At 43.1% G+C, this 14320-nt stretch overlaps 1 non-coding gene across 1 annotated transcript; it reads left to right on the forward strand.

Annotated features, from left to right (window-relative positions):
* Nucleotides 1-7141: 7141 nt before the first annotated feature.
* Nucleotides 7142-7214, forward strand: TRNAG-UCC. The gene has a single exon. It is a non-coding gene; the product is annotated as a tRNA-Gly (tRNA).
* Nucleotides 7215-14320: the final 7106 nt, after the last annotated feature.

Here is a 14320-nt window from a genome sequence, read left to right on the forward strand (position 1 = left end):
ATGTACATTATATTTCTATAAAGAGAGATTTTAAAAATCCAAGTACAGAACATTGCAGAAATGTGTAAAATTGGTATTTTAAAGTTTCTTATTCTTCCAAAATGTACTTTTTAAAAAATTTATTAAAAATTCCATGTACTTTTTATTTATTTATTAAAAATTCTGTCTTATATATTTTTTTAATTTATTTCTTTTTACTTAGTTGGTTGTGCTAGGTATTAGTTGCAGCATGTGGAAACTTTTACTTGCAGCATTTGAACTCATAGTTGGGCCATGTAGGATCTAGTTCTCTAACAAGGGATGGAAACCAGGCCCCCTGCACTGGGTCACTGGACCACAGCGAAGTCCCTCTGCATGTACTTTCTAAACCAAAACTTGGAATCTTATAAAAATATAATGTATAATATAAAACATAGAACATAGAATCGTTTTGCTTGATTTTTTTCCTCTAATAATATATCGAGACCTCTGGACATGTTTGTTCCTATATGCATTAAAAAAGGTCTGGAAAGATCGACTCCAATCTGTTAATGGCAATTATACTGGGGAATTTCCATTTCTGCATTGTACATTTCTACTGTCTGTGAATTTTTTTTTTTTTCCCACAACAATCACCTATTACTTTTATAATTGGGGAGAAAGAAAAAGCTTGGAAAATAGAAACAGCTTCTGTTAAAAAGAGGCTCTGGTGATTGCAATATTAAAAAACTGGAATCAGTTTAAATAGCCATCAATGAGGGATTTGTTATTAAATCATGATTTTTAAAAATCTGTACAGTGGAAATCAGTGATACACGCTGAGGTGGCTGGACAACAGGGTCTTACTCTACCAGCTCTATAACCTTGAGCAGGTTATTTGACCTTGGTGAACCTGTTCTTTCCTTTGAAATGGGGGCTCCAGTGGTATCTCCTTCTTGATCTTGCTGTTGGCCTTTAACGACCACAAATAGGAGGGTCTGGGGCAATGCTGGTTTCCTCCCCGCAGTCCTCTCAGTGGGAAGCAAGGGTGTGCCCCCTCCCCCAGTGGAGGCCAAGTTCAAAGGAGGAAGGAGGCTCTCACATCCCCTTCCCTTACATCCTGACTCAGCCCCACCCCCACCCCCCGCTGGCTGTTCTCTACCTGTAGAAAGTGAGCAACTTGTTTTCAGAACGTGATCCCCGGCCCCCCAGTGTGGGCTGCAGAGCTGATCAGAATCTACCACCCCAGTCAAAGGGAAAGAGAGAAAGAGCCCTATGTTCAGGGGCCTTTCCAGGTATGGAGGATGAAAGAGATTTCCTCTGTTGCTTCTTGGGAAACCTCCTCAGATGCGTCACCGACACTCCTTGGTGGCTGTGAGTCAATGGTTCCTGGAGTCCTCCCTCTGCAAAGCTCCGTGCATCAACCCCAACAGAAGGAAACCATAGGCCTCAACACTGATGAGTTTGGGATTCCCAGAAATACGTGTGACACGTGTGATTCTTATCAAACCGAAAGCAAGAGTGCTGAAAAGGGCACTTCTGTCCCTGCAAGGTCTCCCTGGCTCTCCGGAGTCCTGTTTTTTCCATTAATTGACTGCCTTTTAATTATGAAGGTCCTCATCTTAGGACTTCCCTGGTGGCTCATTTGGTAAAGAATCCACCTGCAATGCAGAAGACCCAGGTTCAATTCCTGGGTTGGGAAGATCCCCTGGAGGAGGGCATGGCAATTCACTCCAGTAGTCTTGCCTGGAGAATCCCATAGACAGAGGAGCCTGGCAGGCTACAGTCCAGGGAGTCACAAAGAGTTGTACACTATTTAGCAACTAAACCACCACCTCATCTTACAGTTTATCTCAATTCATATATGATTATTTTTTATTGATTTTCATTGGAGTATAGTTGCTTTACAGTGTCATGTTAGTTTCTGCTGCACAGCAAAGTGAACCAGCTATACATACACATGTATCCCCTCTTTTTTGGATTTCCTTCCCATTTAGGTCACTACAGAGCACTGAGTAGAGTTCCTTGTGCTATACAGTAGATTCCGCTTAGTTATTTTGTACATAGTATCAATAATGCGGTTGTGGTGGTTTAGATGCTCAGTCTTGTCCAACTCATTTGCAACCCCATGAACTGTAGACCACCAGACTCCTCTGTCCATGGGATTTCCCAGGCAAGAATACTGGAGTGGGTTGCCATTTTCTTCTCCAGGGGATCTTCCCAACCCAGGGACTGAACCTGCATCTCCTGCTTGGTAGGTGTATTCTTTACTACTGAGCCCATCAGTAGTGTATACATGTCAATTCCAATCTCCCAATTTATCTCACCCCTTTCCCCCATGGTAGCCTTACATTTGTTCTCTGCATCTGTGTCTCTATCTCTGCTTTGCAAATAGGTCCATCTGTAACATTTTTCTAGATTCCATATATATGCCTTAATAAATGATACTTGTTTTACTCTTTCTGACTTACTTCACTATATATGACAGTCTCAAGGTTCATATATTATTGATTGCAGACCATCTTCCTTCCTGCCCCTCCTTTATGTGAAGAAATCATCCAGATCTCTCTGTGCAGTTCATGATGTTCTTCCTTAGGCTGCTTGCTGTGGCTTCAAATATATTAACTCCAGCACCTTTGTGTGCTGGTCTGCCCTGTGCTGGGATGAAGGGTGGCCAGGGTGACACTGTCCAGCCCTCCAGACTCATGTCTGCTACAAAAGAGGTTCTAGGCTGGAGCCAATCCTTCATTTCCTGGAGTGAGGGGACCAAGGACTGTGGGAGCCTTCTGGCCCTGCACTGCCACCTGCCCAGATGCTCAGTATTCCCAAGGTCGGGGACCAGCATCTAAGTGAACAAAAAAAACAAACAAGAAGGCTCACCTAGGAGGCCTCAGGGCCCACAGGCAGAGTGCTCTGATGTCAGTGGGCCAGAAGCACTGCCCTCTCTCTCTACACACCCCCCAACCCCCACCAGCACCTCTTCTCCTGGATCCCCCACCCAACGTCTCTGGGCATCCCAGGGTGGCAAGGACTCAACTTCTCCACTTTCTCAATGTTTACTACCAAGTACAATCGACAAACCCTCTGGAGAACACAAACTCAACTTATTAGTTGCTAATTGAGCACCTAATGTACTCTTGGCACCAACCCTGGGCTTACATCATCTTTGGGGGCCAGGACAGAAAGAAGGCTAGCACTTGGGTGACATCAGAGTGAGTGCCTTTGAGGCATCACTCCCCCCACCTTTGAGCTGGCCCTAGACAGTAAATAAGTCACCAGTAAACACTTAGCTGATGGGAACACAAGGCTATGGCATGACTCACATCCTCACAAAAAGCTTTGTTCTGGGACTTCTCTGGTGGTCCAGTGGCTAAGGCTCCACATTCCCAATGCAGGGGGCTTGGGTTTTATTCCTGGTCAGGAAACTAGATCCCACATGCTGCAACTAAAGATTCTGTGTGCCCAAACAGATGGAGAAATATACCATGTTCATGCATCAGAAGAATCAATATAGTGAAAATGAGTATACTACCCAAAGCAATCTATAGATTCGATGTAATCCCTATCAAGCTACCAGTGGTATTTTTCAGAGAACTAGGACAAATGCTTTCACGATTTGTATGGAAACACAAAATTCCTTGAATAGCCAAAGCAATCTTGAGAAAGAAGAATGGAACTGGAGGAATCAACCTGCCTGACTTCAGGCCATACTACAAAGCTACAGTCATCAAGATAGTGTGGTACTGGCGTAAAGACAGAAATATAGATCAATGGAACAAAATAGAAAGCCCAGAGATTAATCCACACACCTATGGACATCTTATCTTTGGCAAAGGAGGCAAAAATATACAATGGAGAAAAGACAATCTCTTTAAAAAGTGGAACTGGGAAAACTGGTCAACCACTTGAAAGAGAATGAAACTAGAACACTTTCTAGCATGATACACAAAAATAAACTCAAAATGGATTAAAGATCTAAATGTAAGACCAGAAACTATAAAACTCCTAGGGGAAAACATAGGCAGAACACTCTCTGACATAAATCACAGCAAGATCCTCTATGACCCACCTCCCAGAGTAATGGAAATAAAAGCAAAAATAAATAATGGGACCTAATTAAACTTAAAAGCTTTTGCACAATGAAGGAAACTATAAGCAATGTGAAAAGACAGCCTCAGAATGGGAGAAAATAATAGCAAACAAAACAACTGACAAAGAATTAATCTCAAAAATATACAAGCAACTCATGAAGCTCAATACCAGAAAAATAAATGACCCAATCAAAAAATGGGCCCAAGAACTAAACAGACATTTCTCCAAAGAAGACATACAGATGGCTAACAAACACATGAAAAGATGTTCAACATCACTCATTATCAGAGAAATGCAAATCAAAATGAGGTACCATCTCATGCTGGTCAGAATGGCTGCTATCAAAAAGTCTACAAACAATAAGTGATGGAAAGGGTGAGGAGAAAAGGGAACCCTCTTACATTGTTGGTGGGAATGCAAACTAGTATAGCCACTATGGAAAACAGTGTGGAGATTCCTTAAAAAACTGGAAATAGAACTGCCATATGACCCAGCAATCCCACTGCTGGGTATAAACACCGAGGAAACCAGAATTGAAAGAGACATGTGTACCCCAATGTTCATCACAGCACTGTTTACAATAGCTAGGACATGGAAGCAACCTAGATGTCCATTGGCAGACGAATGGATAAGAAAGCGGTGGTATATATACACAATGGAATATTACTCAGCTATTAAAAAGAAAGCATTTGAGTCAGTTCTAATAAGGTGAATGAAACTGGAGACTATTATACAGAGTGAAGTAAATCGAAAGAAAAACACCAATACAGTATATTAACGCATATATATGGAATTTAGAAAGATGGTAATGATGACGCTATATGTGAGACAGAAAAAGAGACACAAATATAAAGACAGACTTTTGGACTCTATGGGAGAAGGTGAGGGTGAGATAATTTGATAAAATAGCACTGAAACATGTATATTACCATATATGAAATAGATCATCAGTCCAAGTTCAATGCATGAAACGGCACTCAAAGCCAGTGCACTGGGACAACCCAGGGGGATGGAATGGGGAGGAAGGTAGGAAGGGGATTCAGAATGGGGAGGACACATATATACCCGTGGCTCATTCATATCTATGTATGGCAAAAACCACCACAATATTGTAAAGTAATTAGCCTCTAATTATAATAAACAAATTAATTTAAAAAAAGATTCTATGTGTTGCAACTAAAGACCTGGGTCAGCCAAATATGTAAATAAATAAACATTAAAAATAAATAAAATAAAATAAAATAATTGTGTTCCACTGACAGAAGGGTTTGCAGCTGCTCACAGTAGATTTGTGGAGGTCTCTGCGGTTGGGTGGGGGCAAAATGAAAAGGGGAAGATTTGAAGTGTTGGCAGGTGGCAGAGGCCCTCCTTCCCCAGTGCATCCCCTCCCCCAGCAGCCCCTCAGCATCCTGTGGGCAGAAAGCTGGCGGCTTGGCTAGATCTGCTGTCAGGGGAGGGACAGGCCAGGCAAAATGGGTGCTGTGATTCCTGTCTCTGCCCTCTCACCACACTCCAGGCCTCAGCCAAGCCTGGGGGGCCCAGGGAGATTGGGAGATAGGAAGAAAAATGACTCCCACAAGAGAAGCAGGCCTTTGTGAAAGACCTTCTCTGGACCCTACTCAAACTCAGAAACTCAGAACCCCATCTCTGGTGGCCCAACCAGTCATGTGGAGGGTTGAAGAAAGCAAGAAGAAAAGTGCACTGGGGCTCAAACAAGAGCCAGTCTTTGCTCCAACGGCTGTTCACATCTTCCTGGGCCAGGGCTCTGTTAGCTCAGCCAGCGCGTAAGGAGCTAAACTGTGGAAAAGAGAACGATGCCATTGGGGTTTCATCTATGTAATTTCCGACTGAGTGTGCTCCTGTGTGTATGTGGCAAGTGAAGTGGGTCAGTGTATTTGCCATGGAACATATTCCTGATTATTGACAGACAAGGCCTTTCAATAGACAGCTGTCCTCATACTTGAACCTGGTCAGACTCTGCTGATGTTAACACAAAATCTCCCCACTGCCTCCCTACCCTGCCTTTAGTATCCAACCAAACTAAACTAAGACCTTTGCGTGTATCTATGTGTTTATGAGAGGAGGGTTAATTCAAGCTGTTCTCCATCTCCTGCCATCACCTCTACAGCAAAATTTCATCTTCATAGAATGAGTTGTGACTCCGTCATGGTTAAGAATACTACATTTTCCAGAAAATGGAAGTCCGTCATTTACATACAAACAGTCACTGGGTGAAAATGTAAATGCAGGATACCACTCACTGCTGGAGAGGATGTGGACAACCTCAGAGGCGTTGCCCATAGCCTCATGAAACACTGGAAACTTCAAGAAAACAGTTTAGCGGTATCTAGTAACATCTAGTAGTTACGTACCGACATGAGAGTTGGACCATAAAGAAGGCTGAGTGCCAAAGAATTGATGCTTTTGAATTGTGGTGCTGGAGAAGACTTGAGAGTCCCTTGGACTGCAAGGAAATCAAACCAGTCATTTCCAAAGGAAATCAACCCTGAATACTCATTGGAAGGACTGATGCTGAAGCTGAAGCTCCAGTACTTTGGCACCTGATGCAAACAGCCAACTCATTGGAAAAGACCCTGATGCTGGGAAAGACTGAGGGCAGGAGGAGAAGAGGGCAACAGAGGATGAGATGGTTGGATGGCATCACCAACCCAATAGACATGAATTTGAGCAAATTCCAGGAGATAGTGAAGGACAGAGAAGCCTGGCATGCTGCAGTCCATGGGGCTGCAAAGAGTAGGACACAACTTAGTGACTGAACAAAAATAACAACAATCTAGTAACGTCTAATATAAATTACATACTCTAACTCAGCACTCCTATAAAGTAAAAGCACATTACCTCAGAATAAATATATAAAGATGATTATTGCAGTTTCCTTTATTGGGGCAAAATAAGAAGTGGAGACAACCCCAAGCTAATGAGTGGGGAATCACTAAATAAATCGTGATCTATCCACACCCTAAAATATCACATAGTCATCAAAAGAATGACTTACAAGAGTGATCTGGCAAGACCACAGGGAGCCTCAGAAAACAAAAACAGAGTGTATTTAAAATATGATGCTGGGACTTCCCTGGTGGTCCAGTGGTTAGGACTCTGCTCTTCCAATGCAGGGGGCACGGGTTCCATCCCTGGTCAGGGAACTAGCATCCCATATGCCGCATGGCCAAAAAACCCCAAAGGATCCTATTTCTATAAAGCAAATAATCACCTGTAGAAAACCTTCTACAGACGTATAGCTGAGCATATATGATTGCATGAGGAGCTATCAATAAATACCGCTATAGAAGGATACCTGCCTGACCACCACCATGAGGCACAAGCGCTAGAAAGCACTGAGGAACTAGTTTCATTTCAATAATGAAAGATTAAAACAAAAGTAACCCTTCTTTTATTTTAATTACCTTGACTGTTAAAATTCAATTTCACAATACATCAGAAAGCACCTAAAAATCAATATTTTTGTTTATTCGGGCACTGCTCAATTTCCGAAAGGATTTGGGGCAGTTTACAAAGCTATATGCAGGGAGGGAGCCATAAGAAAGGATGAACCGGCAATGGAACAGAGCCGTGGCAACATCACAGAGCCCCAGCTGGCCTTCAGCGTCTCTAAGCCGGCTTATCTGTGCTGGTAAAACTTGATGTTTCTGTGTCCTTCATCCTCAAGTGATATCACCTCTTACTTTCCAGCTTTAGTTTTCCAGTCACTCCAGGAAACTTATTTTCTCTTCTAAATTTATCTATAATTACAGTTCGCCTCCCCCCATGGGCTGTGATGCTCTGGCTGTGGGTTCATGGTGTGAACACTCAGGTCACTCAGAAGCACGGTGAGATGATAGAGCACAATTTCCACTCATCTGTACTTTTTTTCACAGAAAGAATTTGTTACTGCAGTAGCTGAACAAGAGTTTCTGCATTCAAAAAGATGCATTTTGAGCATATTGGTCCAATGAAGTTGTTGACTTACTGAGACGTGGTTCTTTGATCCTTTTTAAAAAGTTATTTTTTTTCCTAAAAGCTGGAGAATAAAATTTCCCTCATCTCCCCGAACTCTTGTTGTTCAGTCACTAAGTGATGTCCGACTCTTTACGACCCCAAGGACTGCAGCACACCAGGCTTCCCTGTCCTTCGTGATCTCCTTAAAACCCTTAAAAACTCTTTAAAAACTTAAAAACTCTTAGTTTTTAATTTCTCATCAGGGTCCCCGAATCTAGCTGACTTCTCAAAGTGTCAGAATCCCTGAGGCTGATCTTTAGTTTTTTTTTCTGTGACGACCCTCCACCCCCGGGGACTGGGGGAGCTTAAGCTTTCACAGAAGCTTTGTTACTGGTTGGTCATGTTCTGAATTCCTGCTTCCTCACTGTGGTGGCCTGTTTTTCCCATCCTTATGTCCCAACAGAGGGAAAATTTTGCAGAGATAGAAGAATGTGACTCAACCATCTTTTTAGAATCAGGAAGTTTTCTTTCTCAAAAATGAGAGCCTCTCCCTCCTGAAGGACGTGACAGCTACTAGACACATACTGGTCAATTTACAATTCCTAATCCCAGTAATTAAAATACAGTGATTCAAAGAGCAGACCCCAGTAGAATACATGGCTTACATGCTACGAGTGGCCTTCACGTACACAGGGAGAGAATGGATTCTATAATATTCTATAATAAAGGGTGCTGAGGCAACTGGTAACTATTAGGGAAAAAGGAAGTTTTTGCCTTTTACATCTTGCACCAAAAGAAATTTCAGGTGGTTTCAATAAGTGACTGTTTCAAGAATTAAAGACAAATTTGTTTCTAATACAGACTGAAGTTGTTTAAACAAGTAAACAAAAAATAGGAATTCATTTTTTAAATGCATTTCACCTGATCATAGCAGAAAATAATATTCTAGATAGATGAGAATGCTGATACGTGAGCCCAGTTGGATTCCATGGCTCAGAATGCAGACTGGTGCCACCACTGTGAAGGGCAATTTGTTAACATGTATCAGGAGACATAAGCTGTTTATATTTTTTGACCCAACAATTCCACTTCTATGAAGTACATCATGAAAAGGTGATTATGGCTATACAGAGGAATTAGCAACAGCGAAGACATGCATCATGCTATTGTAAGCATATTGTAAACATGCTAAAAACCTAAATATCCACCAGTGGAATAAAAGAATACATCCATACACTGTAAAGAGAGCCCCTAAAACGATGCTATGCAAGGATGCTTAATAACTGGAAAGATAGTCACAATATATTTGCTTGCTTTTTATTTTTTATTGAAGTAGAGTTGATTTACAATGTTTCACATGTACACCAAAGTGATTCAGTTATATGTATATACATATCATTTTTCAGATTCTTTGCCATTATAGGTTATTACAAGATACTAAATATAGTTCCCTGTGCTCTACAGTAGGTCCTGTTGTTTATCTATTTTATATATAGTAGTCTGTATCTGTTAATCTCAAATTTCACCTCTATCCCTCTCTTCCCTTTTCCTCTTGGTAACCAAAAGTTTGTTTTCTATGTCTGTACCCAATGTATTTTCAAATTTAAAAAGAAGTTCATGGAACATCAAATGTTATAGGAACCCAATCTTGGAGGAGAGGGGAATTATCTGTGTATAAAAAAGACATATTAAAAAGAGAGTCAGAAAGACTATGTGCCAAAATGCTCAGTCGGATTGTTATAGGGGTTGGGGGAGGGGTCAGATTACAGGTGGTTTTTACCTTCTTGTTTATGCATGTGAATTGCTTCCATCTGTGTATTACATTTATAGCCAGACAAAACAGTAAGCAATTTTAATTTTTTTAAATATATATGAGGAGAATGTATAATGACAAAAATTACTGCTTAAAAGAAGTTTTTAAAAAGCTATGAAGAATTATCAGAGCATCCAGAACATGGTCCCATTTTTAAGACAGAGAATCTTGAAAGTGCCGTAGCAGAGGTTGCCGGTTATATCTCTGGGCATAGAATTGTATGAATATCTTAATTTTCCTCTTCTCTTTGTTTTGCTATATCCTAAATTTTCTCTTAAAAGATACATGACTTTGAAAAATAAGAAAATAATGTTTTTTCAGGCTGTACCTATTTAAAACATACTCATTTTAAACATACTTTTAAAACATACAGAATTTCACACTTATTTGTTGGCTGCAAACATCACAGACTCACCATCTCCAGCCACCCTGAAGATTTCATGTCTCTGAGTCCAGGGCTGTCAGAAAGGCATCTTACCCTTTAAACTGAGCTCAAAAACAGCATCCCTCACAGCTGCAAAAATCTCCTTTGAGAAGAAAAAAAAATCATCAAAAGAAATTTAAAATTTCCAGCATATCAATAAGGTTATGGACTTTATGGACCTATTTTTAAAAGTTGTCTGTGGGTCTGACCACACTCATATACACATTTCTACTTTTCAGAGGAGAGTTGCCTGCCTCCAATCTCACTTAGAGTTTAAAGTTACCAGATGACCCACATCTTCTCACATTGTTTACTGACGTTCGATTTGACCTCAACTGCCAGTCACTATCTCCACTTTTATTAAGCACTTATGTGCTTGGTGGGGCTTCCCAGGTGGCTCAGTGGTAAAGAATGTGACTGCCAGTACAGAAGACACAGGAGACGTGGGTTCGATCCCTGGGTTGGGAAGATCCCCTGGAGGAAGATATGGCAACCCACTTCAGTATTCTTGTCTGGGAAATCCCATGAACAGAGGACCCTGGCAGGCTACAGTCCATGGGGTCACAAAGAGTCTGACACAACTGTGTGCAAACACACACACACACACACACACACATACATGTGCTTGGTACTGCACTGTTTTACCTGCACTGTCTCAACTAACCCCTTACGCACAGACGTATTCTTGCTATTTTATAAGCAGGACGCTAAGCCCAAGCTCCATCCAGTCCCCAGGCTGGAAAGTAAATGGCAAAGAAAGGACTTTACTCAAATACCACCACCCAGTGACACCTGGTATGATGTCCTGTCCCCCACCCCAACGTATAGAGACTAGTACAAAAGTGGTTAAACTTGGGTCCTGCATAAACTTACCCAATCTTCTCACCATACAAAGTCCCAGAGTTCATGCATGATCCCTACATAGAAGATATACTGTGGGCTCCTTTCCTACTTTACTTGTGGCTAAAGCAGCAGAAAACTGCAACTAAAATTCAAAAATCTTTGCAACTGGTAAAGTCTGATCCTTCAGATATAGATCTCTATGTTGAGAAAGGAACTGAAAGCCCATAGAATTCAGCTTCCAAAATAATATTGGGTTGGCCATAAGGTGTTGCAGAAAACCCCAAACAGATCTTTTCGGCAACCCAATACTTGAACACCCTTTACAACAACCTTGCCAAGAGTTCGTCCACCTTCCATTTAAATATTTTCTGTGACATGGATCTCACATTCTCTGGGCAACCCAACTCCCATTTAACTAATTCTGCTGGGTAAACACACTGACTGAAACTGCCCATCCTGGCCAGGCACCATAGTAACCATTTTTGTGAGTTATTTTATGACAAGAGATCCTGATAAGGAACACAGAAGTAACAAGCCACCACAAACAGGAAGAATTTGAGAAAGGTCAAAGGAGATGCCACATGTCCTACCACCTCCCAGAATCCTTCTCACTGGAATCCATCTTGGCTGAGCAATATGTGCACCCCCAGGAAGGACCCTGAGTCAGAATGATTGGCCAGAGACAACCAGGAAACCAATCCCACCACCGTAAAACCCGAGACTGTGAGCCATGTGGCAGAGCAGTTCTCCTGGTTCCCTTACCCTGCTGCTCTCCACCCGGGGGTGCCCCTTCCCAATAAAGTCTCTGGCTTTGCCTGCACATGTGTCTCCTCAGACAATTCATTTCCAAGTGGGCCCTTTCTTTGGGCCCTGGGTCCCCCTTTCTGCAACAATTCCACTGACGGAATTCCTTTTTTCTCAAAGGAAGACCCTGCATTCTTCAAGAACCCCTCAAAATTCACAGCTATATCCACATGGGACCATCTCCATGGCTGATTCCCAGTGTGCCCGCTGTCACTCCATCGCTTTCTAGCCCACACAAGGAAGCTAACAGCAATGCAAGTGATACTTTATTATATCACAGAATAATCTTGAATCTGCTCTCCATTTTAGGAAGTGAGTATTTTTAATTGCCACACTTCACACCCAGCAGTGACCCAGCAAGCTACCCATACAGAGAAGGTTGAGAAGGTGAGTTGGGGTTCTTTCCATGTGGTAGGGCTTAAGCAATGCACCCACCTGTACTTAAGGAAGTATAGCCACCTTTCCTGGGTCATTTGCTTTCCCAACACATCTGTTGGTATTCCCCTGGCCCAGCCCTTTCAATGGTATCAATATGAGTTGATCCATGGCCCTTGTTTCCTAGTCACTAACAAGCCCACACATGTCAGATTCTCTGAATATTCCATTGTTTGCAAGAAAATCACCATTTTAGAGTCACTCTTTGTTTTGTTGATTGGGAGGAGATATCTGCATCACCCTGCCACACCACCAGGGTGGTGAGCTAGCTAAGCAGGGGGCAGGTGTGACCGCCTCTTCACTCCTGTGGCCCAGATGGACTCTTCCAACAGCTAGTGGCAGAGCTCAGAAGACAACGCAGGCTACCAGCACCGCCGCTCCCCACAAGACCACATTTCCTCCCGGGGTTTCAAGAGCACATCAGTATAAGATAAATGAGACTTCTAAAAAACTACCTAAAAACATGAGTGCCTCAGCCTGCTGGGTCTACAGAGTTATCAGAGTTTGGGCGAGCTGTCTTGGATGTTTCCTCCAAGAGCTCCAGCCAGTGACGTCCAACCATGCAGGTATGTGCTCCTGTTCATGACCAATCAGCGTCCCCTCCCTGAGGACAGGGTCGTGGCTGTTCTCGGTGTGAGTTTGCAGGTAGCTGACAGACACATGCTGAGTCACTCGGCCTGACACAGTAAGGGCAGTAGAGGGTGACAGTGGATGGGCAGGAGGTGAGCTGACCCCCACGGAGGTGGTCCTTTCTGGAAAGCTCCCACGCCTCATTTATGGTCTGCTGAGTACTCAGGCTTAGAGGCAGCACCAAGATCGGTCATAGTACTTTTCTTCTCCTGTATATTTTCTGTTGCTTGCTTCCCAGAGGGGTCTGGCCCATGGGCATCAGCCAGTAAGCAGGAGGCTGAGCGGGCTGGAGCCCAGGCTCCCAGGTCAGGGTCTGCCCCAGAGCCTCAGGGCATCATCCTCTAGGACAGAGCACCCGCCACGTTCTGACTGCAGCGTGATCATGGCTGATCACAGCGACCGCAGGCCAGCCACAAGCCTCTGTCTTTGCGTGCCTGGGGTTTGCTGTGACAGTTAGGGACCCTGCGGCTGCACTTCAGATGAGGTCGGATTAAAATGTGCAAAGGTCCCTGTACCCTGGACTTTTTCCCAAGGGGAGTTAAAAGGAATAACCCAAGGAGTGCTTCGGTGGGGCGGGGGGGATGCTCAAGGTAGGCCATTGCCGCCCAGGCACGAGCAAGGGGAGTCAGGTGGAGTTGCTGCCACCCAGGGTCCCACCTGCACACCCGTCTCTTTTATGTGGGGACGTTATGTAGGGTGGCCCCTTCCCCTCCAGCAGCTGTTTGGTAAGACGAACAAGTTCACTTACAAGCACAGATGCCATGTCCCGGCTCTGTCCTCTGTGGCAGGCCCACAGATGCCTTTGGACCTTGGAAGGTCCAAACCGACAGCCCCCAAAGAAACCACTCAGACCTTTGAAACAGACTGGAGCTCAATCCTCAGGAAAGAGACTACTCTCGGTATTATTAGCTTTATTTAATACTAGTAACATGGTTCACATGTTTCAGAAATATAAAAACAACAAATAATTGATGCTAAGTGAACATTTTAATACATTGTGGTCCATTTCCTTGGCAGACAATTATTCAACACTCAACAACTGTCATAAAGATATTTTTAAGAGACTCAGAGTGTTCATGCAAATAACCAGTGGGCTTCCCTGGTGGCTCAGACAATAAACAATCTGCATGCAATGCAGGAGACCAGGGCTCCATCCCTGGGTTGGGAAGATACCCTGGAGAAGGGAATGGCAACCCACTCCAGTATTCTTGCCTGAACAATCCCATGGACAGAGGAGCCTGGTGGGCTAGAGCCCAAGGGGCCACAAAGAGTCAGACTAACTGAGTGATTAACATTTTCACTTTCTTTCACAATGGAAAAACAGAACATAATGTTGCATTTACAGTAAGTAAGGTCTAGATGAG

Source organism: Bubalus bubalis, chromosome 12 (genome assembly GCF_019923935.1).
Source record: "Bubalus bubalis isolate 160015118507 breed Murrah chromosome 12, NDDB_SH_1, whole genome shotgun sequence".
Lineage (NCBI taxonomy): Eukaryota > Metazoa > Chordata > Mammalia > Artiodactyla > Bovidae > Bubalus > Bubalus bubalis.